Here is a 25,355-nt window from a genome sequence, read left to right on the forward strand (position 1 = left end):
GCTATTCAAGCATTTCGAATCCGGAAACTCAATGAATAAATGATATTTTTCATAAAATAAATGACGAATAGTGTTTTCAGACTGAATTTTAAATCTTATTTATTATTATTTCACATACCAGCCGCGGTTATATCGCTTAGTAGTTTTCTTAGAGATTTGACTAAGCCTCAAATGACTAGAAAGTTATTAGAAACACTTTTTTATATTGCATAAAATGATGCACGCGCTCTGCACAAAATTTATTGAACTTTAAGTACAGTATGAAAAGGTTTGATATTTATTCGGTATTAACTATGTTATGTGGTCCATCTATCCTAATTAATACTGCTAATGTGCGCTGTATATAAGGTGGCTGCATTACGAGTATCATACGTACAGAGCATCATAGTATTGGCAGCAAGTTGTCTTCAATTATTTCATGTTTTTTGAATTATATTAAGCGGTATTGATACTATTAGCCTAATTGTATATCGAGAAGTAAAATACATGAAATTGTGCATTTTAATAATGTACAATAATGAATTACTGTGTACTTATAGCATTGACAGAAAAAAAATTAAAACAACCTCCCTTCCAGAGGATTTCACGTTCTGCTCAGATAACTGTTAAGAAAAGTAGTGACATTGAAATAATCGAGGACTGCCATTGGAGTAGATGCTCCACAGGATATTCTCAAGTAAGAAAGTTAATAAATCAAAGACCGTTCTCGAGAAATCTGTAAGTGACCACAAGTGTGAAGTGGATCAAAGAAATATACAGAGGAAAACCCCTTGATACTGTCCATCACGTATGTCAACCCAAGAACTATGATTCAACATCATAAGTTGTATTCTGAAAATAGTCCTTTCTTTTTATTTTGACGCAAACAGGGAGAGCCAAGCGACCCAGAAGAGTTAACATTAATGGGCTTCTTCTGTGTTGTGTATAAAGTGTCAATAATTCATAGACACCATGTCTGAAGTCATTTTTCCGCCCGTGAAAGAAGAAACTGTAGTTTCTGCGTGCAAAAGAAATAAAATCCTGCAGTCATATTTTGATATCCACTCTTTCACTTTCGTTTTAAAAATTAAAAGCTCATAAAACGTTTCAACTTTCCGTTTCCAGCAGTATGATATCATTAGATATTTATATATGCCTTCACTGCAAATTTAACTTCAAAATAAGAAGTCAAATTTTATTTCACTGAAAGAAGATTTGACCCCGCATTCAAATCTTATTTTATTATTTGATCCGAAAATTTTTGTACATTCTGCACGTTATGATATAAGAGTTGATTTTAAACTTCAAAATTTATTTATTTTTCTTACTACATGCAGTGTACGTTGTTGGTAATTATCATTTTATTAAGTAGCACAATAAATAATATTCTTACCAGTTTAAATGCATTTGAATTATTCCCCACTTCAAACTGGCTGGTTTTTACCTTACGAGTAAATCAAAGAAAGTAACAGTTGGCGCTAGTAAAACAGTTTCAGAACCTTGACTAACCTAGTCACACAAAACTGGACTACATCGCAACTATGAATATGAGTGGCCTAATCTTTAAATCTCTAAACCAGGACACATGGTAGAACTTTCAAGAAAATTTTCTAATGATAGAAAACCATAATTCTATATTGAAACGTAGGCGACTGTGGGCTTAAAGAGTGAATCCAGGTTGTCAAGTTTAAAGAGAAAGTGGGTAGGATTAAACGGTTTAAATTTATAAGTACATCAATGTATATAGTTGATATTTGCCGAGAATGGAAATTAGGCACTGCATGTACTATTTAGAATGCCCTAATTTTAGCCAATGCCTTATTTGGCTCATGTTTGGGTTAAATTATGCCCAAAATCAAGCCAATCGCGATTGTTGATTACAAAATTCACCGGAATAAATACAATGTATTTTTACGTCTCATGCCGTTTAGGTGGATAAGATAGGATCTAGTTTCAGAGTAAAGGAATGAACATATCTTCCGCAGACTCATGCACAGTACAGAAAGTGACATTCGATAGTCAGTTTGGGACTTTTATTTCCATATTAATCGAACGGTCACGGCAACTTGCAATATCCGAGACTCTTGGTCATCTTAACCCCGAAGATCAGCTGCTCTTCTCCAAAAGGGAAGACCAACTAAAAGCTGTTTGTTTTTACTGTCTTTGCCAGCTGGTGTCAGACGGCAGGTAGGGTCTTCATTGACTACTTCTAAAATCATTCAATAGCTGAATTAAGTGCTGGCAAAGTGGAACTCAAATTGAAATTTAACTTTTACCAGAGTTGTCGCTCATATCTGTATATGCTGCAATTTTTTTGAAGGAGTGTGTGTGCTCATGGGCTAATTCGAACATTGTGCGGTTTTAAAAACACAATAACACACAGGGAAAAACTCCTACTCCACTCCGCTTGAGGTTAGCTAACTACATTCCCGATTGAAGATATTTCAGAAATTCCTCTAATCATCGACAGGATCAAATCCAGACCTCTCCAAAGGAGCTGCACTCGGCGATGTATTGTGCAGAGGACAACTGAAATCTAGTAGCAGTATAATCAATGTACATTTAAAAAAGTTGGGAAAGAACTCTGCAGGTTTCAATAATGAATAATTTGAGTTTAAACAATTCGCCGCTTACATTAACTTAGTCATTAAAAATTTCCTCTTGAAAAATTATCTATTGGAAGCCCGACTCATGAAAGACGTGTGAAACATCTGTTATTCCCTCTTTCTGGTGGCTATGAAATGTTCGTGAGGATCTACACAAATTTGTCTCACCACTGCTCTTCCTGAAGAGTGTAACAATATTAGAAGTAATGTGAATGTGCATAAGTGATTTGTATAGTCATATTGGAGATTCTAAGGTTCATAACAACGTCAATAGCCTTCCCTGACAGTATAGTGGTTTAGCCGTTTGTCACTCGTTATAAGAGGTATGAATTCGATTCTTCTCAACGACTGGAGGCATTTCTAAAGTCCTCTTCAATTGAGACTACAGTTGTCGCGAGTAGGGTTTCTTTACAAGTTATTCAGAGTTTTTCATCCCCCACAGGGTGCAAATAGGGTAGCGAACACACAGGAAGTTGTACAGATATAACACACAATGGCGAAATACAACATAGTCCCAATCACTAATACGTCCCAAACCCAATAACAGAGATTAACTGGATGTCGCCAACACCAGCTGCTTGAGGTATACCTCATACATAAGAAATTAGGTATGCATTTTCAAAGCATACGTGGGTCTGATTCTTCAACGTTGATCGTCAATCATTACAATTTACACGGCCTCGTTTCATGCTTATACCAAACATTCGTACAAGATTGGCTCTTACTTAATTATTAAATAATTACCTGCATGTTTACAGCAAGTAATTATTTGCAGCTGTTACCCTGTTTGGAACACTTTATCCAGTTTCACGAGGGCATCTTCCTTTAATCTTAATGCAAGTTAATAGAGGAGATTCGAAGGATGAAGACTATGCACGGAGGGATTGATAGAGGTGATTCAATTAAGGTTTCTTTTTATACTGTACGACAGCTACCCAGTGGAAGAGGGATTAACAGCTTCATTAAGCGGTCAATTAAACAGTGTTTAATTAATAGTATGGCTTGCGTTTTTTGTGGAGTATCTATGCGTATTTGTGACCATGCACATTATAGAAATTATTTCGAAAGCTATAAAATCAAATATAATCCTGGCTTGTTTCATTGAGCATATGAATGACTTAACCCCTTCTTGGTTAAGGCCAACATTTGATCTTTTCTGAAGTAGAATCTGGTAGCGCAAGGATTTGAAAATGCCGACCAATAAAAATACACCACGAAATTAAGATCGTTTTTTTTAAATGTTCTGATGTCTTCGAACTTTAAATCTCTCCTTATTTGTCATGCTCAGCTTGTATATGTGAATACCCTATTCGAGAATAAAAACGTGAGTAATGGGAATAAAACGTCTGGGCCACACCACATAAATTCAACCAGCAATAACATCCTCGTGGATTGGCACTAAAATCGCTCTTTAGAATAAGCATGTGCAACCCCAGGCGAACGGCTGATTCCTATCTGCAAGACAAAAAATAAGAATTTTACAAGAATATCAATATTGGGAGAAATATTTTATGTGGCGATCCTTAAGCCATTTTGGAGGTGAGAACCTGTCAACGTGATTTGGTTTTTGATTTTGTGAATTTCAAATCGGCGCTCACCTTTTTATGTGCTACCGAAAATGGAAATTTCGTTTCTGGAAACTTCCAATGGCAGTTAAAAATCTTTGAGCAGAACCCTTTAGAACTCCAGTAATGAAATATTGCTTATTTTATTTTTCGCTCCATTATGGTTCTCCATTATTGTTGTTCATGTATCCTTCAGTAATAAAGCTTTCATTTCAAGAGGTGGGGGATGTACAGGAGTAGTGATCAATGCTTCATTTAACAGAAATTTTTCTTACGAGTGCTTGGGAGGGGATGAAAAAGATTCTGTGGAGCTACCAATGTCGATGTACGCTATTTTCAAAACATTGCATAACACTGCAGTACTATTGTAATGCAGTGTAACACAAGGTACTTGCAGAAACCTAACGGTTGCAATACATGCGATAGTCACCAGAAACTGAACATTAGACCAGCATTAAATTTATAAAGATAAAGCATAAAAGTGAAGAGTTAATTTGTAACTGACGAAACAGGAACAACGCACGTCATTACAATCTCGTGCATTCGTCGTGGTAAACATGCACAGAATTAAGTAAACAACTTAATAAGATTAATTCAACACACTGTATAACCAGAGAGGATTAATCAATTAGCAAAGTTTATTCTTACCCATAAACTGCACACACCCATAAAGTATAATCCCTACTATTAGCAAGTGATCAAAATACCATTTCCAAAAAGCAAAACTATCAAAACTCATAGTTGTTAATGCACGCATCTCATGTGACGAATTGAATGCTTCCAGGAACAATGGTAACGCACTATTACAATAATTGTACACCCTGGGGAAGAACTTAGTATTTATTCATTGAATAATTTCTGCAATAACAGTGAAGAAACGATTGTAATAGTACTCTTGCCTAATTAAAAAGAGAGAGAGAGAGAGAGAGAGAGAGAGAGAGAGAGAGAGAGAGAGAGAGAGAGAGAGCAGCAGAAATTCGCTCGACTCTTTCTGTTTTCATTGCGTAATCGAATTAGTCGAATCAGGGTTTTTAAATGATTTTTCTCCCAAAAATTGAATTCAGCATTCTTGTTTTATTCATTCTGAAGAGCATTATTTTGGTATCCTAGACTTTTTATTCACTTAGTATGTATTCATATACACGGTGATCTAATAGTCAGGAAGACGAAACTTATTTATTGCATATGACAGGTAAGATATATAACATTTTGTGAAAATGAGAAATATAGTTATGCATAGAAGATAGCAGTTGTTGAAAATTTCCATTGATAATCTCGACACGTATTTATTCGACGACACAAACTTTCAGATACACGACCTAATTCCTCACTAGGAGTGTTTTTGGTTAAGTTGATAATTATCTCTTTAAGAATTTTAAATATATGCAAATGCAAATTTAATCTGGCAAACTAAGATTAGGGGATCTCAGTGACGGCATGTCTTTTGAAATAACATGATCTCCAAAAACAGCAGGTGCTGTCTTTCAGAAAATAAAAAGTTCCGAAGGATAAGTTTTAATTTCTCTGACAGTGTCTGGAAAAATCCACACGACAATCCAGATTGGAAGAACAGACACCGTATGATTTATATGGATTTCGCAACAGCTAATCTCTAACATCTTAAGTACTCTTAAGTTCTGCAGCCAAAATACAGTAGTTCAGGTGGCTTTTCCTCTACGGGTTTAATACAGTTAATTCCCATATCAAGAAATTCTTTCATAGCCTTCCAAAATGCAACGAGAAAACAACAACGCTGCAAGGTCATAGACATCTTGGATTGCCGTTGCTGATATACAATCATCTGCAGACAACGCGTAGGAAATATTGTATATGTTGTGGATGATGCACAATAAATAAAACTTTGTTTCCTGACGTTTGAACCACTCTGTTTATCAGTAACACACCTGAAATTTTTTTTTTCGGCGAGGGAGGTAAGAATCTGAACCCCTTCCTTGACCTAGAGAAAATTGCTTTTTTTTTTTTTTACTTTAATTGAGGGTTTTCGGGGTAAGCGTTAATTCCTGCTGTATATACGTGATGATGAGAGTTACATTTCGAAGCTGCGATAATTTTGATGGAAAAGTTCTATTCCAGTTAATCATAATTTACAACACCTGGTTTTAATAAGTAATACTAATTTGCATTAGCGTGTTAGCAGTGGCCAATGATGCAAGAAAGCAAGCCTGTACAGCATCAGCCAAAAAAAAAAAAAAAAAAAAAGACACCCCATTTCACCTATTCATTCCCTCCAATGGTTTTTCTAGTTCTTCCTTGAATTTATTTAAGCTATCAACTTCCACAACAGCTGCAGATGGAAGTTTGTTCCAGCAATCAATTACCCGCTGGCTAAAGGCAAACTTACGCACATCTATTCTGCAATCATTCTTCCTGAATTTTAATTTTTGCCCTCTCACGTGTGTGATCTGAGCAGGAAGAAGAATCCCATCAGCATTGAGCTTTGCTCAATCCATTCAAAGCCTCAACATCTCAATCAGGTCACCTCTCAGGTACCTAGTCTCCAAACATTGCAATTTTCAGAACTGAAGCCTTTATTGGTAAGAGCACCCCTTTTGTTCCGCTCACCAATCCTGTTGCCCTTCTCTGTACTCGTTCCAGCTCCATATCCTTCCTAAAATGAAGCCTCCAGACCTGTACTCAGGATGTCGCCTCACCATTGCCTTATACAATGGGATAATCATCTCCATATCCCTGCTAGTAAAATTCCTGTATACCATTGACAAAACCCTATGAGCTGCTCTGGCAGCCTGTCTGCACTGCTCAGAGAACTTCATATCTGCCTGCACAATTACACCAGATCTCTCATATTTTCCACTATTGGGTGTTACATTAATATAAAAAAGGAATGAAATCATGATTTTCAAAATAAAAATGCTATAATCATCTCGGGTTTCATGTTTATCATGCTCAATAGTTGTGACATGCATCATTAACGAGGTTACCTTGGAGAAAGCGAATGTTAGAAACTAACAAAAGGTAATGTCAGGTGAGAATTCAGATTGTTAGTTTTCAGACCACGATTTTATTTCATGTTCGTGCAGAAGGTTATACGAGCTGCGTGAGATAAATGTTGTTTATTATGCTCTTTGTATTTGAAATAAAGCTCTTCAATTTTCTTAGCGTTTGCTTCTCTTGTATTTTAATTGATTAGTTAAGGAGTTTTGCATAGCGTGCTTCATAAATTTTTTACCAGTTTATCGTGCTCGGATCTACTAATACATGTATTGCCAGATACACATTGCTTTTAAGGTCTACGCTGGGAACAGTTTTTACCATTTAAATTTCGGCTGAAGCAGATTTTAGAATACATATTGACAACTGAGGCAGCTCTTTCTATAGTTAGCTTTCAGAATACATATTTCAACTGCATACGGTCTTTATACAATTATTTAATCTTTTTAATATAACATTATTTCTTCTGTATCGATATTCGAAGGCCATAATTTTATATTTAAATAAAATAGCTGGATGAAAAACTTTAATAACCTCATACAGGTAAATTTCCATATAAGATTCGCGTCTACTAACCATTCATTTTCCTGGAAGGCACCATAGCAACAGATCATTTATATCAAATGTGTAGTTGATCTACTTAGACTTATATATGCAAATACATTGAATTTCACTTGTTAATCATTTGAAAGATTTCACAAAGCTGTCAAATAAATGATGTACTTTGATTTCTAAAAGTAGTTTTCTTCGAAACTGTCAGAGGAACCAGAGAAGTGAGACAGATGTATGATAGACGAAGATAGGCAACTTAAAGCTTTATCATCAACTAAAAAGTTTATATTAATAGCATTAAAATTAATATTTTAGTAATATTAAATTTTATATTAGTAATTAAAATAAATATTAGTAATATAAATATTTTAATAATATTAAAATTAATGTAACATTATTAAATCACTTAATCATTAAAAATAATAGCATTAAAATTAATAGCACTAAAGATTAATAATGGCACTAAAAATATTAGTGCTGTTGCCACCAGTTTAGCCTTTTACTGAGTTTCATAATCAGTTTTCTGTGGAAATAAATTGCAACTGTAGTACGAACTGAATAATTATTTTGCTATTGTTATGAAGTGATCTCTAAAGGAAATTTTTTTTTGTACTTTTTTACCTCTCTTTCTCTAAGTGTAGTCTTGAATGCGCTCCAAGATCCTCGCGGATGTTTATATATAGTTAAGTTATCCACGTTCTAATATTGTATCATTTTTCGTTCCATTCTAAATATCTACGCCAATTTTTTTGTTTGTTTTTAGTTACATTCGTTTGTATGCTTCAACTTCGATGGTGCAGCCATCTGGTGAACAAGGTTAGGAGAAACTTTCTATATGATAAAAAAAAAGTGGTATTCGACGTCTCCTACTGTTAATTATAGTTAACTCTTAACTAGGTTAATTATAGCTATCCCATGAATTTAGAAAATTATTACGTATTGAAAAGAAGCATTTCAGTAATTGCAGATAAAATGACACTGAGGTAGTTTTATTCGATATTGTCATCTTTGCTCCAGTAACGATTACATGCTGGAAATCCAGCCTTCTTTTTGTCCTCGGATTTCTGTGCAATTATCCATCATGCTAATCATGGATGCTGGCAGGTCGTTTTAAACATGAAACATCGTGTTATTGCAAATTGATATAAACAAGCCATATCTGTTTGATTTTCACTAGAAAGTGGAATAAAATGCAGTTACTCATTTTAAGGGACCGATCCCTCATAGTAAAAATCTAACAAAACTCCAAAAAGTAGATTACAAGTATATCCAATAAACGATGAGGTATTGCGTTTCATTACTACAAATCAGGGGTATAATTGCAAATTTGGTTCCCGCAAGATTTTCGAACGTGCCCCTCCTCTTTAAATATCATCATATATAGCTAACCATCGATGCCCTTTACTCTCATGGATCTAGCTATATGGTAGTTTCGCCTCTGCTAGAGGTGTAGTCTTAGCATAAGAATTCGCTGTTTCTTCATTATAGAAAAAATGAAATTGCTCATTTTCTTCATGCATCAGCCATGGATACTAGACTTCAATTCATCTAAGAAAATAATACTATTATCGATCGACTGTCAGATCAATTTACATATTGTTTAGCCTATTCAACAGTTCCAATTTTCTTTTTACATTTCAATGAAGACTAGGTTTTCAATACAATGCCGCACAGTCGTCTTCAAATTCTAGCACTTATGAGGGCCTTGGCACTTCCCTCACATTTATTTCCAACTGAGATTGCTTTACAGTTTTATATAAAGAGTGATTTTAACCGGGAATGGAAGGTTTCCATATACAATTACCCTTTTTCGAAACTTCAAGAATAAATTTCAAATTTAGATAAATTAGCTGTGAAGTTATCTTTCGAATAAAGTACAAAAAGAAGAATAGTGATAGTATCACTAATAGTAGTGGCAAATGATTCAAGAAAGCAAGCACATAAAGCAACAGCCGAAATAAAAAAAACTTCCCACATCACCTGTCCACCCTCTCCAATAATTTATCTCGTTCTTTCTCGAATTTAGTCAAACTACTCACTTCCACAACAACAGATGGAAGTTTGTTCCAATCAACCACCCGGTGGCTGACGGAAAACTTCCTCACGTAAAACCCTTCTTAAATGCGAAACTTAAATATTAAAAGTAGAACTAGCCCTAGAAAGGAAATAAAAATCCGTCATGTAGGCTTTGATGATATTGCATTTCAAATATATAGAATTTCCCATATGAGATGACAATAACCATCGAAACAGTTGTATAGTGATATTGCATTATGAATGAATGGTGGGCGCTTCTTTCAGATTTCACCGAAGAGTGGAAAGTAATTCGATTTTCACTGCCTTCCAGACAGTAAAAATCGAATCCATTATGGTCGCTTGAAAGTATCGGACAGACAAGTCGAAGCAGCAAAACTCCACACAAGGACCGACAGCCATCAGGTTGTATGAAAGTTTAAATTGAATGTTAGTCAGTCCAGTCATTTCATTTCATTTGAATGAGCTAGTGGCCCTTAGTCCTTACCCTATATGCAACTATTTCTCATCTGTACAGTTCACTCAAACTCTTACGTTTACGTTTGTTAAGATAGCACAGAGACCTCTCTGGGTCAATCTAAAGAAAATAAACAGTAAAATAAGAGATTCTGTGATTCTACAGACACTGTCGCCTTGAAGTTTATACGCGCACACCACAGGACGTGGCCTGACCTTGACAAGTCAGTACATTCTTTATGAAACATTTCTCTGATGGAATCAAAAAATCTTTTCTCAGTCGCTGGAATAAATATCCATATTTCTGGTATCGAATTCGTATCACTTGATGGCTTTGGAAATAATGCTCATTTTGCAGAGAATGGACCACACATTTTAACTATGAACTACTTTAAGTAGCTCAAAGTTAAAAAGTGTACTCATCGCTAACAGAAAATAAACTGAGTCGGATTAGCCGATTACAAGTTGACCACAAAAAATTCGACCGAATCACTACTAAAAATGGCGAAAACAATTTTGACCACTATGGTATATACGCACGCCATGTATTGAAGACTTTGGTTGGGACGATTGATGCAAGTATGTAGTGCTAGAAAACATAAAGTACCTTTACAATAAATCCAAGGACAAGAAAATGTATAAATACTTCAAAAATCTAAAAATGATCTTTATAAAAGTATCCTTCAAGTATAGTAATCCGTGTCTAAAAGTAGCAGTTTAACAATCACGACATCCAACATCGTTTCTAAATGGGTACAATAGCAATCTTAGAATCACATTTCGAATAATATATATTCCCAGTGATTTATTCGAGAAACGTGGAGAAAAAGTTCGAAATACAAAGAACTGGACTAGAAGCCTCCTGTATAAATTAAGTGTTGTCCATAAAATGCCGTATCGAATATCAAAGCACCAGTTCGAGAGCCAATGAATACGATAACGTAGTACCCAGTAGTTCAAAAACGGTTTCAGATAAAATAGCTCTCTGCAATATATATAAATAAGTGAATGAAAAACGCTGGCACGTAGCAGAGAGTGCAATTTATGCACATCGTAACTGATATATAAAGGATTCACTAAAAAATATTATTACGTTTTGTTTATACTTTATGAGTTTTTATTCCTACCATGCCATTCCGACATATTTGTTGCCATCGCGTTTAAAGGCTTTGATGTACACTGACGATAATAAAACTGGAGTTGTTTTTTTTCCAGACGAGTTCTTTCGTATGAAGCGATTTACACCACGATTAACGTTCACCCTTTCCAGCGGAGAAACTGTATTTAGACGAACGTAAGAAATTTCACCTCAGTAATAAAAATATTATTAAGATGAAAAGAAGGAAATAGAGTGAACTGTTGCATTTTATTTTTATGGATTCAGGAAGGTGTCCTGAAGGTTTGAACGATGCCTGTAAAATGAGCAAGTTCAGCTCTAAAAGGTTACAGCAGAAAAACAATCATTTTGATGTTTATTTATTTTTTTCCAGGTTGTTCCACTGCAAAAACCTAGTTACATTTTAGGTCTGAACAATCAACGATAGTTTTATTTCATACCTTCATTACATCGTGTATGTTTTTTTGTATGTTTACTTGGGCCGAATATTAAGAAGATAATGGGGCATGGATGCACATACATTTCCCAAGGATAAAAAGAAAATTAGATTTATTTTTTTTAATTGCAATATGTTCCATTTTGGGTAGCACTCGCCTCTCTAAATTTCTGGTTCCACTGAGGGCAAAGTTTATTACGCTGGAAAGTGAAAAGCAGTGGACTGTCTTTCAACTAAAACAATGAATTGGATTTGGAAAATCCAATCATTGGAAAATCATTAATGTACAAGAGAAAAAAAAGCGAATTAAAAATCATAACCTTCAATTACTTCAGTATAATTGATAAATTCAAAGTTTTTCCAAATTATTCCATTAAATTTATTCAAATATTACAACACTCTAAGTGATCCACTGCGAATACGTAGTCATATTGACAGTCATCAATTAGATTAGGATATCTTCTGAATAGCATAATAATTGGCAATTAATGGATTCTTGTTTTCATTTAGAAACTGTCGAGATAATGCTAATGGATGATGACATGTTTGTCTTGCTTCTTAAAAATTGACAAATTTCTATGTGGAACTTATGCCAACGAAATAAAAAATTGTAAAAAAAAACAACTGAGATTAGGAGTTAATTCTGCAGTAGAGATTTTAAAAATGTTAAAAGGTTATTCATGTTTCTCCGCAATCTCTTTCTACTGGTAAACCAAATAAAGCATTGGGCAGTGTGTGTTTGATATTGTAAGAGGAGATTTATCAAGATCATCAACGCAAGTGTTAAAAGAAAGCCAAAGATGTTAGTAAATCAGCTTTATTTTTAGATGAAGACAGAATAATACCATCAAAAAGTAAAACAGGCGAAAGCAACGATGGACAGATTTTCAATCAGTTAATTTAACAAGCGACGCAACCAGAAATAGCAACTGTTAATTGGACAAGGGATAAGTTTTATACCTTGATCTTTTCCAGACTTCCAATTTATTAATTAATGACTCGCTCACAACTACTGTACGCTTTACTGTCAGCATGAAATGAGTTGGAGGTAGTTCCGATGTGCATTAGACAAATAGCATTAACCGTCTACTCGAAAAACGAGGTCTAGATAACAAACAAGAATTCATGGTGTCCTGATGAGTAAAGATTTCATTCCTGCAAGAATACTTATGCCTATATGTACATACATATAGGAATAAAATAGAAGGCATGTAAACTATGTGGAAACTGTATGAACAAATATCGAGAATTAAAAAAATATATACAAAAACAGTATTAAATTGATAGCAGGAGAGAGACTTAGAGACCGTGAAATATAAATATGAATAATTTAGATCCGAAAGCAGAGCAAAGGTTAAGAATAATTTAAAATCAAAAAGCAATAACTTTAAAGCTACTAAAGAGGCTAGTTTAGTATCAAATAGTAAGAAATGTCACATATTTCGAAGGAAAACTGCTCAACAAAATTAACGACAGAACAAAACATTTTTCATGAATATTTTATTATGAACAGTAGGCATCCTGGTATGCAAATTCCGAATATCCAATAGAAATCGATCTACCACCTTACGGAGCTGCAGATTATACAAATTATTCATGCCTATAAAAACACGGGTTGCGATCCCATCACTTCATTTCGGTTTTTTGTTGCTCAGTGAGACAGCCGCATCTCCAGTACTCAGTATGGCAAGTCATCGTCGTTTAGACGATTCTTTGAGATGGAGGGCCGTTGGACGACTTAAAGATAGGCAATCGCAAGTAGCTTAATGTGTCACTCATTGTCTTCTCAACACTATGGAAGGAGTTTCAGGAGACAGGAACAATCACAAGGAAAGTTGGCCAAGGTCGCCCGAGGGCTACATAAACCATAAGAGACTGCTATCTGGCTCTAACAGCAAGGTGGAACCTTAAGATGTCATGTCATCAATTGTCTCCTGAGGTTGCTGCTGCCATAGGTGAAAACATTTGCAACCGTACTGATGGATCCAATTCAAGTCGATTCTACACAAGGAAGCCAGTGGGTTGTAGCCCATTAACCCCAAACCATCACAGAGTTCGTCGAAACTGGTGCCATGAACACGTGACTTGGATCCCTGACAAATGGGGTCCAGTTCTGTTCTCTGATGAGTCCCGTTTTAGCCTACAAACAGATTCTAGACATTATTTTATCTGGAGACAACGAAGAATGTGGTACCATTCCCCCAATATCAGAGAAAGGAACACTTAAGGTAGAGGCGGTGTTCTCGTGTGGGGCGGAATAATGATTAACGGCTACCGATCTTCATGTTTTTGATAGGGGTACCGTAACTGCTCAGAGGTACCGAGAAAAGATCCTCGAACCATATGTGCGACTTTCTAAGGGTACAGTTGGCCAGATTTTCTTTTCATGTATGAAAAACGCCACTGCACATAGAACTCAAGTGGAGGAGAAATATCTTGAAACACTGCCGTAGCCAGCACGATCAGCAGACTTAAATCCGATCGAACATGTGTGGGAGGCACTTAAGCGTCGCATTGCGCACCGAAAGCCAACTCCTCGGTCACCTGGTGAGCGAAAGTCTGCGCTGGTGGAAGAATGGGATTTGTTGCCATAGAATCTTATAGGCACCCTTATAAGGAGTGTGGTTCACCGCTGTAATGTCTGTTTAGTCGTTCGAGGGGGATCATACGAGGTACTGATGTCAGTCACATGACCATATTTTCGAGCATCTTGTATCGACTTCCGTAATGTGACCTTTTTTTGGCAATTATTACACAAATCCTATAAATGTCCCTTATAACTACCCGACCTTTCTCGGTGTCTCCTCATTTCATCGTTATTCTATGGTACGCCATCATACCAAATTTTTTTCCTGCTTCATCTCAAGCTGCACGAGTTACATCACCATTTATACGTGTTCTGTAAATTTTACCGAGGAGTGTATATGCCTAAATGTATTTGAATCCATGCAGCAGAATCAGAAATCCCGAAGCGAAATAAATAAAATAATAAAAAACACAAGAAAAGTAATTGTACTTCGTAAAAAAAATCAAATGAAAATTTTGCCGGCTATAGAAATGTTAACCATGGGATTCATGGCTATTTTTCATCTGAAAAAAAAAATATATATATATTTTTTCAGGCTGATATTTTTTATTCGAAAGTCTTTAGACCAAGGCTTGCTCAAATAGTTGTGGTCCCGTTATCTTTCTCTCTCTCGCAGGTAAAATTCGTACTGTACTTGATTTTTATCCACGATTGGAATATTATTTTTTTTCGGCCTTTATTTTTAAATTTTATTTACTTACTTTATTTATTATTTTATTTTACAGTAAATGTTACAAACCTGCCCAAGTGTATTATGTTCGTGAATTGCGTGTGTTATCAAGTCGATTTGCTGGACGAAAAACCCGAGTTTTCGAGAGGATGGGGAGGAACCTTGCAATCTATGCCTGAAACCACATTGTAAGAAATGTGGCCCATAGAAACTCTTCAAGTCATTGACGGGATTCGAACCCGAGTCTTTACCACTCGGTGGTGGGGGGGGGGAGAAGGACGGTGACAGCGCCACTATACTACCCGCGCAGACTTTATTATTATTATTATTATTATTATTATTATTATTATTATTATTATTTATTTACTCATTTATGACCAAGAGTAAAAATAAACAACGCCAACAACTTTTCACAAAAATAAAACTACAGAATTAAAAGGTGAAAAAAATATATATATTTTCTCAAAGTTCCGTGATGTTCTACTGTCTGGGCATCTAAGATAAAAAATTGAGAGAGAAATTTATTTGAAATGAGGAGCCAAGAGGAAAAAAAACAAAAATGAAAGCAATTAAATCGGTATTCCGTGGTTTTGATCCTGCTCCCAAGTTTTTTTAGGTCTGCTGCCAAGAGCAGACCTAAAACCATTTAATTTCAGTAACCAGACGATCAATTTGAGTATGTTAACTATCTCTCGCTCTCGAATCATTCAGTTTTCTGGAAAATCTAGGAAGGAGTTATGTGAAATAGGCTGAAATTAAAAGTGACTGATGAACGATTTTGCCTTTCCACTTTCTGTTCCCTCAGTAGAACTACAAATAACTTCCTGATTATTACGCCTACTTCAGGAAAATAAAAATGTTAATATTTTTTATAACTGTCTGCTTTATACCATATTTAGGACGAAAATTGCTATTAGTTATTTGCGTATCCGGGTTGATATAAACTTTCTATTTTTCCTGGGCAATTTTAACGTCCAACTTTGCTCAGTCTTTTTGTATAATAAACGAAAAACCGTGATTTCAGCGCAGCAAGGATTCCCCGAACATATAAACAAACTGCATACTCGTATATTACGCCCACGCTGGCATACCTACTGTGGGCGTCTGGATGTGTTTGTGGGAGTTGAAATATTCCCAAACTGCACCTACGACATGAAAATAATTAGAATATTTTATCAGGCGCGATAAATATTCAATGTATTCGCAGTGACACCGCTTTCTATCAGAGAAAAGCAAAGCGAACCATAACTCGAAGAACGTAAAAAACGAGAGATTTTGAAAAGATGGTATGAAGAATAAAAACCTGGTAAAACGACTGCGTGTATCAAGGATATGATATAAATCATAAGTAGTTATTAATGGAATAGAGGGAGCAACGAATAAGGAAAAGCTATTCTTTGAATTTTAAACTGCAAGATTCAGATAATACTCCACGCTAAACTCAGTGAATTCTCCTGGCTTGAATATCTCGGTGGAATTTCAGTTCTTTTGGCTGAATTTATTAACTCATTCTTTCTTGAATATTTTATCAATGAAAGGGAACTTCGTTTTATAATGCTGTTCGTCTGTTTATTTTGTGTCTAAGGTATTCTCTCCTCAAGATTATTTTCCGATGCCTTACGTGTCTGCCCTAAACTTCTCGTTGGAACCGATAAGCTCCTTGCATTGTGACCTCCCTGTAAATAACTCTGATCTCTAGTTGGATTGCAGAGAAGTTCACTCAGTCGCTTTCACCAAATGACCGTTGTTCCGGCCAAATTTACCGCAAGGTCACACACACACATACGCACTCCCGCTTTGCTGTGTTATCTCGCCACTAATCGATATCTTCGGCACCGTTATCTAGCTGCTTCTCTTGCACCTACCACTACCAAGTGTTGCACACTTGTGTGGTTCCGCCTTCATTGCCTTCAGTTAACCTGCTCTGTTTTCTGCCATTCTAGGTTTACCTGCCCTTGAAGTGCTCACTTTGATTTCTGCCTCGGTCATAACTTTTACTGGCGGACTCCACGGAATCAGTTCGACCTTTTCTCTTTACTGAATATATTTTATGAGTTCTAGAGAAATGTGTTTTGCTACCATTCCATCTACGAAGCAAGGTTCCTTGCTGCGTGATTTTCTTCCCCCTTCCTGGGATTTATCCCCCTCCTTTCGTCTGGTGGAGCATATGGGCATATGGACTTTGCTCCACATGTTCCAATGCCAGACCAGGGGAATGCCTTTGTCTATATCCCCTTTTTGGCTGAATTTTGGCTGTCGAGCCCCTATTTTCACCCCACGATAACGTGGGGTGAAAATAGGGGCTCGACAGCCAAATTCCAGTATACAACAACAGAACCCAACACAACACTTACATAAACAACACAAAACGCTTTTCCTTGTCTTCACAGTGCTACTGTTTCTCACCACAGCGTAAATCCGGCGCAGAAGTGGGAAACCACCAGAGGTATCACACTCCCTAACGCTGTATACAATGTACTGTAAGATGTAGATCTTACAAATATAATGTAAATATCTATTTTGCTAAAATAAATCCAGGAAGGGCGATGGAAAGGGACTATTAAGTTTAAAAGTATTACGATTGGTTATTTAGTTTTAATGTAAATAAGGTTAAAGTTTGAAGAAACACTGGATTTGGCAATGGGAAAGTTAGACGTATATGTTAAATATCGGCTAAATGGAAACAAGTGATTTCGAGTAATATAATGAGCAAACAGGGACAGCGGTCAGCACTAAAGAGGTACCATTTGAGAACAGGTGTGAAAGGGTTGCTGAGGGCAAGAACAATAGGACCGTGAAACTCGATTAGGATGCGTGGACGTCCAGTGTTCACATAAAAATAAAACGACGTCAGGGTGAATGATATTTGGGTACGTTTGATATATTCAGCAGAGATGGTGTGAACACCAAACGGAGTGTTTTGGAGGTGACCAGCAAACATGAAAAGGTCATACTGCCATGTGAAAAAAAAGAAATTTCTAGACAAGGGTTGGTTTGTGCGCAAGGGAGACAGCTGGCGTGAGATGTTTTAGCAAATAGGAAGGAATGAAAAATTAAACAGTATGGGGATTGGTTGGAGTCCTTGGGGAGGCGTTCCAAACTTGAGAGAAAAAGAAAAGTTTGGGGGAAGTGATTGAACAAGTATCCACTCTGTATGTGACTTTTCTGTGGTCTAAGAGGAGAAAGCCATGAGTTGCGGTTTGAAGTGAAGTAGATTTTTGGTGGTCAGAGTTCACATCTCATGGTAGCAAGATGAAGAAGAAAAAGAAAAAAAAAACGTGAGAGAAAGAAAGCCTTGTCCGGCTTCGGAGGGCAGTGCTAGGCAGTGAACACAGTGTTTAAGTTTAAGGTTAAGGTAAACATGCAAGAAAGAAAGCCTCGTCCAGCATCGGAAGGCAGTGTGCCCAAGAAATGGAAGAAAGCCTATCCGCCACTAAGGAAAGTAGAGTGCCCATGAAATGGAAGAAAGCCTGTGCCACGAAGGAAGCCTGAACCCAAGGAAATTGGAAGTAGCGGCCATTCCGGAACGTAAGTCTGTTCCTGTTTTTTTTTTTTATTGAACCCCGAACTCAAAGACTCATAATCTAGCTCTGTAAGGAATTCAGTGATAATCCTTTTAAAAAAGAACATTCATGTGTATTAGGCAAGTTAGTTACTAAGGTTGGGATAATTTGTTATGAATGTAAATGATTTTGAAATAACGTAAGGGTGGTAAAAGGGATGACTTAATGGTTTATATATATGGAAATGGGTATGCATGTATGTAATTATTTGTTTTTTATGTAAATGTTGTATATAATGTTCATTAAAGTTTTGTAAATGTTTTGTAAATAAATGTGTGTCTTTAATGTTCTGCTAACCCCGCTTTACACACCTTAGAATCCAGAATTTTCTGTGAATTGCAGTCAGATTTGCGTTTATGGGGTGGGATTGTGACATCAGTAAAATTCAAAAATTCAAATTAAACAAAACTTAAAGAAAAACAACAAGTAATAATATTATTATATAATTTCCCCCCAACACGAGTACAAAGCAGGTGCACACTACATTTAAAAGAACTCACCAGTCGATGATACTGAATCTAAAAAAATATACAAAGAGGTCACTCCTGAAGAATCTTCTCAATGAAAAATTGTCAGAATTTAACTGGCAGTCATAAATGAAACACTATTTTTTTAATTTCAGTTTCGATAAAGAGAATTTGAAATTTAAAAAGACAACGGAAAACAGAGACGCAAGACAGACAGGCGACACTTAACTTTACGAGTCTTTTGCAAATGTCTGTGGAACTTTCGTAGTGTTAGCGGTTTATAAATACTTGTTTGTGTCTGGATGACTGTATTGGTCATGTTGATGTTCACAGAATTACTCTGATTTTATGTGACTGATTATTGCGTTTTAAATTTAAATTTTGTGAATCGATTATTGGGAAAGTTTTGCCTTTCTCATCTGTATTCTGAAATATTGATAGTTACCACGGTAATAAGTTGTTGTTGAAGGGTTTTCGGCGCATCAACGACTGAGACTATATTGAGCCGTATATATCGAGGGCTTAGTATCAGACAACGTTAACGACAAAATTACATTTTTGTTTTGAGACAACTTTAGTTTATCTTTATACAAATAACAATGCAAACGTCATAGAAATGTATTTCTCTAGTAGTTTACAAGTTAGCTTGGGTTACAAGCACATTTCTGGTAAACCAAGAAAATATTAAATAACTTTTTCTTGGTTAATTACAAAAACATCAACTACAAAATGATTTTGTAGTTAACGTTGTCTGACACTAAACCCTCGATATCATGTCTGTAAATTGCGCGTGGTCTCTGGTCGATTTGCCTGTTTGCTGGACGAAAAACCAGAGTTTTCGGGAGTTAAAACCATGTTAGCCTCGTATGAGACAGACTAACTCAGCCACTTTGTGCAAAAGATTCATAAGACCTGGAAAAGACCCGAGTTCGAATCGCATCATTGACGGGACTCGAACCCAAGTTTTTTCCACCTGGTGCTGGGATGAAGGTTGATAATTTCACTTGTGTCACCGCGAGGGCGCAGTACCCACTGATCAATAAAGAAAACAGTAATCCACGTTCTCAAGAAAATCTCCACTATACGTCTTTATAAAATTTATTTCCCATGGTTATGGATAATGGCATTCATTTTGCATTCGTAAACTTTCATGTGGTAAGTCTCGCGATCATTGGTGCCCATCTTTCATGTCGAAGGGCCACACTGGAGATTTCGTAAAATTCCGCGGGCTCTATAAGGAAAGAGTTGGTCTAACGTTGTAAGGTGTTGCTTCTTAAGAGCAAACCATACTCTTTACAAATGGAGCGCAAACCTTTTCCTTGTCAGTATATAAATAAATATTTATTTTCCTACTGTTCATTAAATGCCCAACATTCGAAGTCAACTTTTCTTTTTTTTTTTTTGTGGATGCATTCGGAAAAAAAGCTTAACTTAATAAAAAGTTAAATTTAAGTTAAATCAGATTTATCTCAATAAAAATATTTATTTAATTATCTTTATTAATACAAGAAAAATGAGCCTTACTTTAAAATGTTCTAAACGATCTAATTTCTCTGTTCCTGTTTTAATTAACAAATAAGCCATGACTGGACTCAGCTGATGATGGATTGATCAGCATTTCCTATAAATATTCTATACGAGTTTAATTTTAAAGCTTTTTAAATATATTAGACAGGTATTTTTGCTGCACGGGTATTTTTGCTGCACGCAGTACCACCTGCAGCACAATATTAAGCCGTTCTCGGTTTCTGAAAGGATATTTATAGTCGCTGTATCTTTTATAATGTTCGCATAGAAAAATCTTATGTGGTTCTTGAAAGCATTCATTCTTTCCTGCTGTATAGTGAGAAATGGACAAATAGTAACCACTTCGAGATGAAAGTACCAGACTTAATCTCATCGTGGCTCTCGTGTTTCTTTATAATCGAATTTTATAGAAATTAGTCACTAGTAATCGCGTTTACAGATTCTAAGAACTGTTTACTTTCCTTCTATAGAACATCATTTCACTCTCGAGTCTTCACACAGTTCTCAGAAGGGTGAATACAGCATCTGGTATAGTGGACGTATATTGTTCCAAATGATGGTTGCATTACATTTGAATTTTGTTAGCGTTTATATAATGCTTCACGGTTTTATCTTACCTCCTTTCGTTGTAAAAATACGCAAACTCATGCAAACTGGGTATGTAAATTGAGAAGGAATAATCCCAATTATATATACATCACCGAGTTTAAATAACTTTTAAAATTTTTTTATCGAATAAAGATTTTAACTTTTTAGACAACAAACTGAAAAGTAATTTTAAATAAGGAACAATTCAAGTGTGATAGATTAGTTCTCCGAATCAAATTACATTACCTAAAATATCACCATTCGATGGTCGACATTTTAGATTAGCCTGCTTCATTATTAAAGCTGCTGCAGACATCCTTAATCTGTATGTAGCAATTGATTTATCTATGGACTCTAACAGAACTTATGGTCACCGTCGGAGACGTGACGTGTGATAATAATCCGTAACTCAAAGTTACTGACGATACCGTAAGCCTTACGAGTTTTTTCATGTCTCGAAGCATGTCATCAATCAGCACATGGTAAAGGTATAGATATGACAACAAATGTACACGAATAGCTGGAAATATTCGCATATTTTATACTTTCATTTTAATAGCTGGCTGAATAGAAAGTAATAGGGAACTTTGATGTGCCATTTAAACTGCGACATTCCATTAGAAGTTTCATTTTTTCTTTTTCTTTCAGCGTACTTTGCACAGAACCAGGCATAAAAATGTTATTTTATAGAATTTTCCACTGAATCCAACTAGAAAAATTATACGTAACTGCAGGCGATTGCTTGGTAAAATACTCCTGATTTTAAGGAATAGGAGAGAATATTTTACCTCAGAATTAAATGAAAAATTAGTTTGGAAAGTCTTCAGAAGCATGATCCTTTTTAATCTCCTTAGCTTTCTAGGCTAAAGTCACGTTAACGATTGAACTGGATGTGCGATTCTGAATTTAAAATCAGATGCTCAGTTTAGATCCTTCTAATTGCTAATTTATAAAGATTCATTGTTCACTGTTATATTTCAGTTAACTTTCAATAATTTTGAAATTATCTTACTATATTATAGTTCTGGAAACTATCCTATAATATTATACTATACTGCCTACTTTTGCTAAAATAATAACGAACTATGACAGGTAGGCCTACATCTTTAGCCATGCTTTATTGTGAATTCATTGAATAAATAGTTGACTTGTAGTTTTAGATAACACTACATTAGTATACATCTTTGAAACGGTTTAACGTTTCAGAAAATATCTAAAAATAACACATTTTGCTCAAAATTACAAAAGGGAACTATAAAGAATACTAAAACAATGATTTCTGGTGGACTTGGATTTCAATAAGGACCAATATTGAAAACAATAATCAAAGAAAATATTTTGGCATTCCGTTACACGCACACGATTTTCTGAATTACAAATCTTGACTGACCACGATCAATCAGAAGAGACTTACTGGAGTCTACAGAATAATTCACGAGGATTGATTTCTTGTCTCTACTTATCAGAGCACAGATGAACTATGCAGCACAAAGAAAGCCATAGTCGCAGTGACCTCCACCTTCATCTGACTTACACAGTGATCGCAAACGGTGACGGGATAATTTGTTGTAAGTTAGTAGAATAGGACAGCTGAAAATCTGTCGCTTAGACTACCAGTTCTTACTTACCATTGCTTCAAATTAAGTATTAATTTTTCATGAAATAATCCATTTTACTGTTCCATTGTAATTCCCGTTTAGTGTAAGTCCAAGATTACTTATAACATTTTCATCATTATCGAAAATAATCTTCATTTATAAATCAATGCATTTGATACATTTAACTACTTAAATTAACTTTAGAGTATGCTCTTAGTAGGGTCCCAAAATTCCCATATGGGCTCTGCTCGGAACAAACTGCTTATGTAATCAATATCTCTTTCTATTAAACTTTTCCATTGCATATTGTACCGGAGAAGCATCTTCGCTGTCTTCTCTGAGAACACAAGTGCTCAAATAAATCTGTGTGAAAATCATAATTTAAATTCTATTTGATCCAATGGTTAGAACAGGAGCAATGGCGTTACATGGGTGTAAAGCCATTGTTTAAAGATAAATTATCTTTAATCTTTGGTCATAGTGGAAACAAAAGTGTTTCTACTATGACCAAATAAACTTTTCTTGGAAATTTCTAAGTTCGTGCCTTCTTTCATTATAGAACTCAGAAGATATTCTCTAACAGTTATTTATTTTTATTTTTTTGACATTCTGTAAGAAAAATTATACGCTCAGACTACTGGTAATCAGCAGTCGTGAAGATTGAGGCTGTGTACTGTGTCACGATATTGGGTATTATGGCGTAATTCGATTACACAGGGTGGTTTACAAAGTCTTTGCCACTTTATAAAGTCTGTAACTCGAAAATTTTACATCCAACCAAAGTATGATTTATTGCACTGTTATCATTATGCTCAGGAGTTTGTTTTAAGACAAAAGAATTCAAAGAAATGGCCAATAGGCTGCTACGGAATACCGAAAATAACTCAAAATTCATGAACAGTTAAAATAACTTTAATCGCATGTAAAAAGGGTATTACATGGTATTTCTTTTAAAATATTGTTAATAAAAAAGCATTAGTAAAAACAACGTGAATTATGTTTTTCCTTTTTATTTTTAAAAATAATTTAAGAAATACTACAATGTCCCTCTTAAAATACATTTTGTTGAATTGTTAATGAGTTTTCAGTCTTTAACAAATCATGAGCACATGTTACTGATAACAATGCAAAATCATTCCTTGGTGGGCCTATAGTTTTCTTTTTCTTGAGTGAGATTTCCCTCGCTTTAAAAAATTTAATTATATCGCGTAGTTTAATCCTTTATTACTTCAAAGCTGGCAATGTAACCTCTACTGTGACCAGCTTTTAAACAACCGATCAATTTGCCTCTTGTAAATTGGGAAAGATCGAGGCCTTGAACGTTGTTGGCATAATCATTTCCTGCCAGCATTACTTTTTGTACTTTTGCCTGCTGGGTTCTGAAAGTATATAAGAGGTGTGTCAATAAAGTTCCCGGAATAGTGCAATAAAAAGAATACGAAGTGAAGGAGCCCAAAAAATGGTTTTATTTTTTTCAAAGTAGTTTCTACTTAATTGAATTCACTTATTATACCGTTATAAAAGTTTCTGAAAAGAGTCAGTGAAGGAGTTCAAAAAGATATTCAGTTCGGCGGCTACAGTTTTCTTTACGAACTCAATATCCTGAAATCTTTTTCATTTTAAGGGCAGTTTTTCACCTTGGGAAGGAGGAAGAAATCCGCTTATGCTCGATCGGGAGATTAGGGTGGATGGTTGATCTGTACAATGCCATGTTTCGTCAGAAATGTCTCCACAACAAATGCGGAATGGGTAGAAGCATTATCGTGCAAAAAGAACGTTAATGCAATTGCGACCTCACCCGGGAAATGCCTTCAATAGTCTTTGAAACGCCTGTACGTAAAACGTAGCATTGACTCACCCCCCTTCAGGTACAAGTTCCTTGTGAATCACACTCTGCTGCTGTTTGTCGAAAAACGTGATAAGCATCGTGGACTTCTGTAAACGAAATTTTTTTGTTTGGGTCTTGGTGATCATTTTGAAGTCCACTGCATGCTTTGATGTTTCTGTGGATCGTACTGAAACACCCAACACTCATTTTCAGTGACAATACAGTAAAGGAAATGAAAATTGTCTTGCCAAATCTGGATGAAGCGTTCGCATGATCATTCTCTTCGTTGCTTCTGCTCATCAGGGAGGCTGTGCGGCACAAGTTTTGGACCTTCTTTTTTCCCATAAATCTTCATGCAGAATATGCAGATCGTTTCCTTATTCATATCCAACTCATCAGCCATCATTCTGAGGATCAAAAGATGATCTCTTGCCACAATTTCCCGAGGAAGTTTGAACTACAACGTAACACTTCCGTTTATTTTCAAACTCATCGAACATGACCGCAACAGCACTAGTCCTGGAGCTTTATTGCTACACCTCGCATACTAAGAGTCTACACTGTTAATTTATACGCCTGGCTGTCAATAAAGAGCTTGCTATCTGACCTTTAGTTACACGCCTTCCACTGTTTCCCGTTCTTGATATCAGTGTCGTGTCACATCTTTCCCTCCGGAAATTAAAACTATTTATACGTTCAGCGTAGTGTATCTTAAATAGAGGATCTTAAATATAGTAAAACTTCTTCCTACCTCTCTCCATTCATACGAATACTGCCTCGCATCTCTCACTAGTTTGTATCGGTAGATTTTG

At 35.6% G+C, this 25,355-nt stretch overlaps 1 protein-coding gene across 6 annotated transcripts in view; it reads left to right on the forward strand.

Annotated features, from left to right (window-relative positions):
- Shal (Potassium voltage-gated channel protein Shal) overlaps nucleotides 1-25,355 on the forward strand; it is a 264,104-nt gene that overhangs the window by 174,273 nt on the left and 64,476 nt on the right. The window lies entirely within an intron of this gene.

Source organism: Mastigoproctus giganteus, chromosome 9 (genome assembly GCF_048544385.1).
Source record: "Mastigoproctus giganteus isolate SK-2022 chromosome 9, ASM4854438v1, whole genome shotgun sequence".
In the NCBI taxonomy this organism is placed as follows: Eukaryota; Metazoa; Arthropoda; class Arachnida; order Uropygi; family Thelyphonidae; genus Mastigoproctus; species Mastigoproctus giganteus.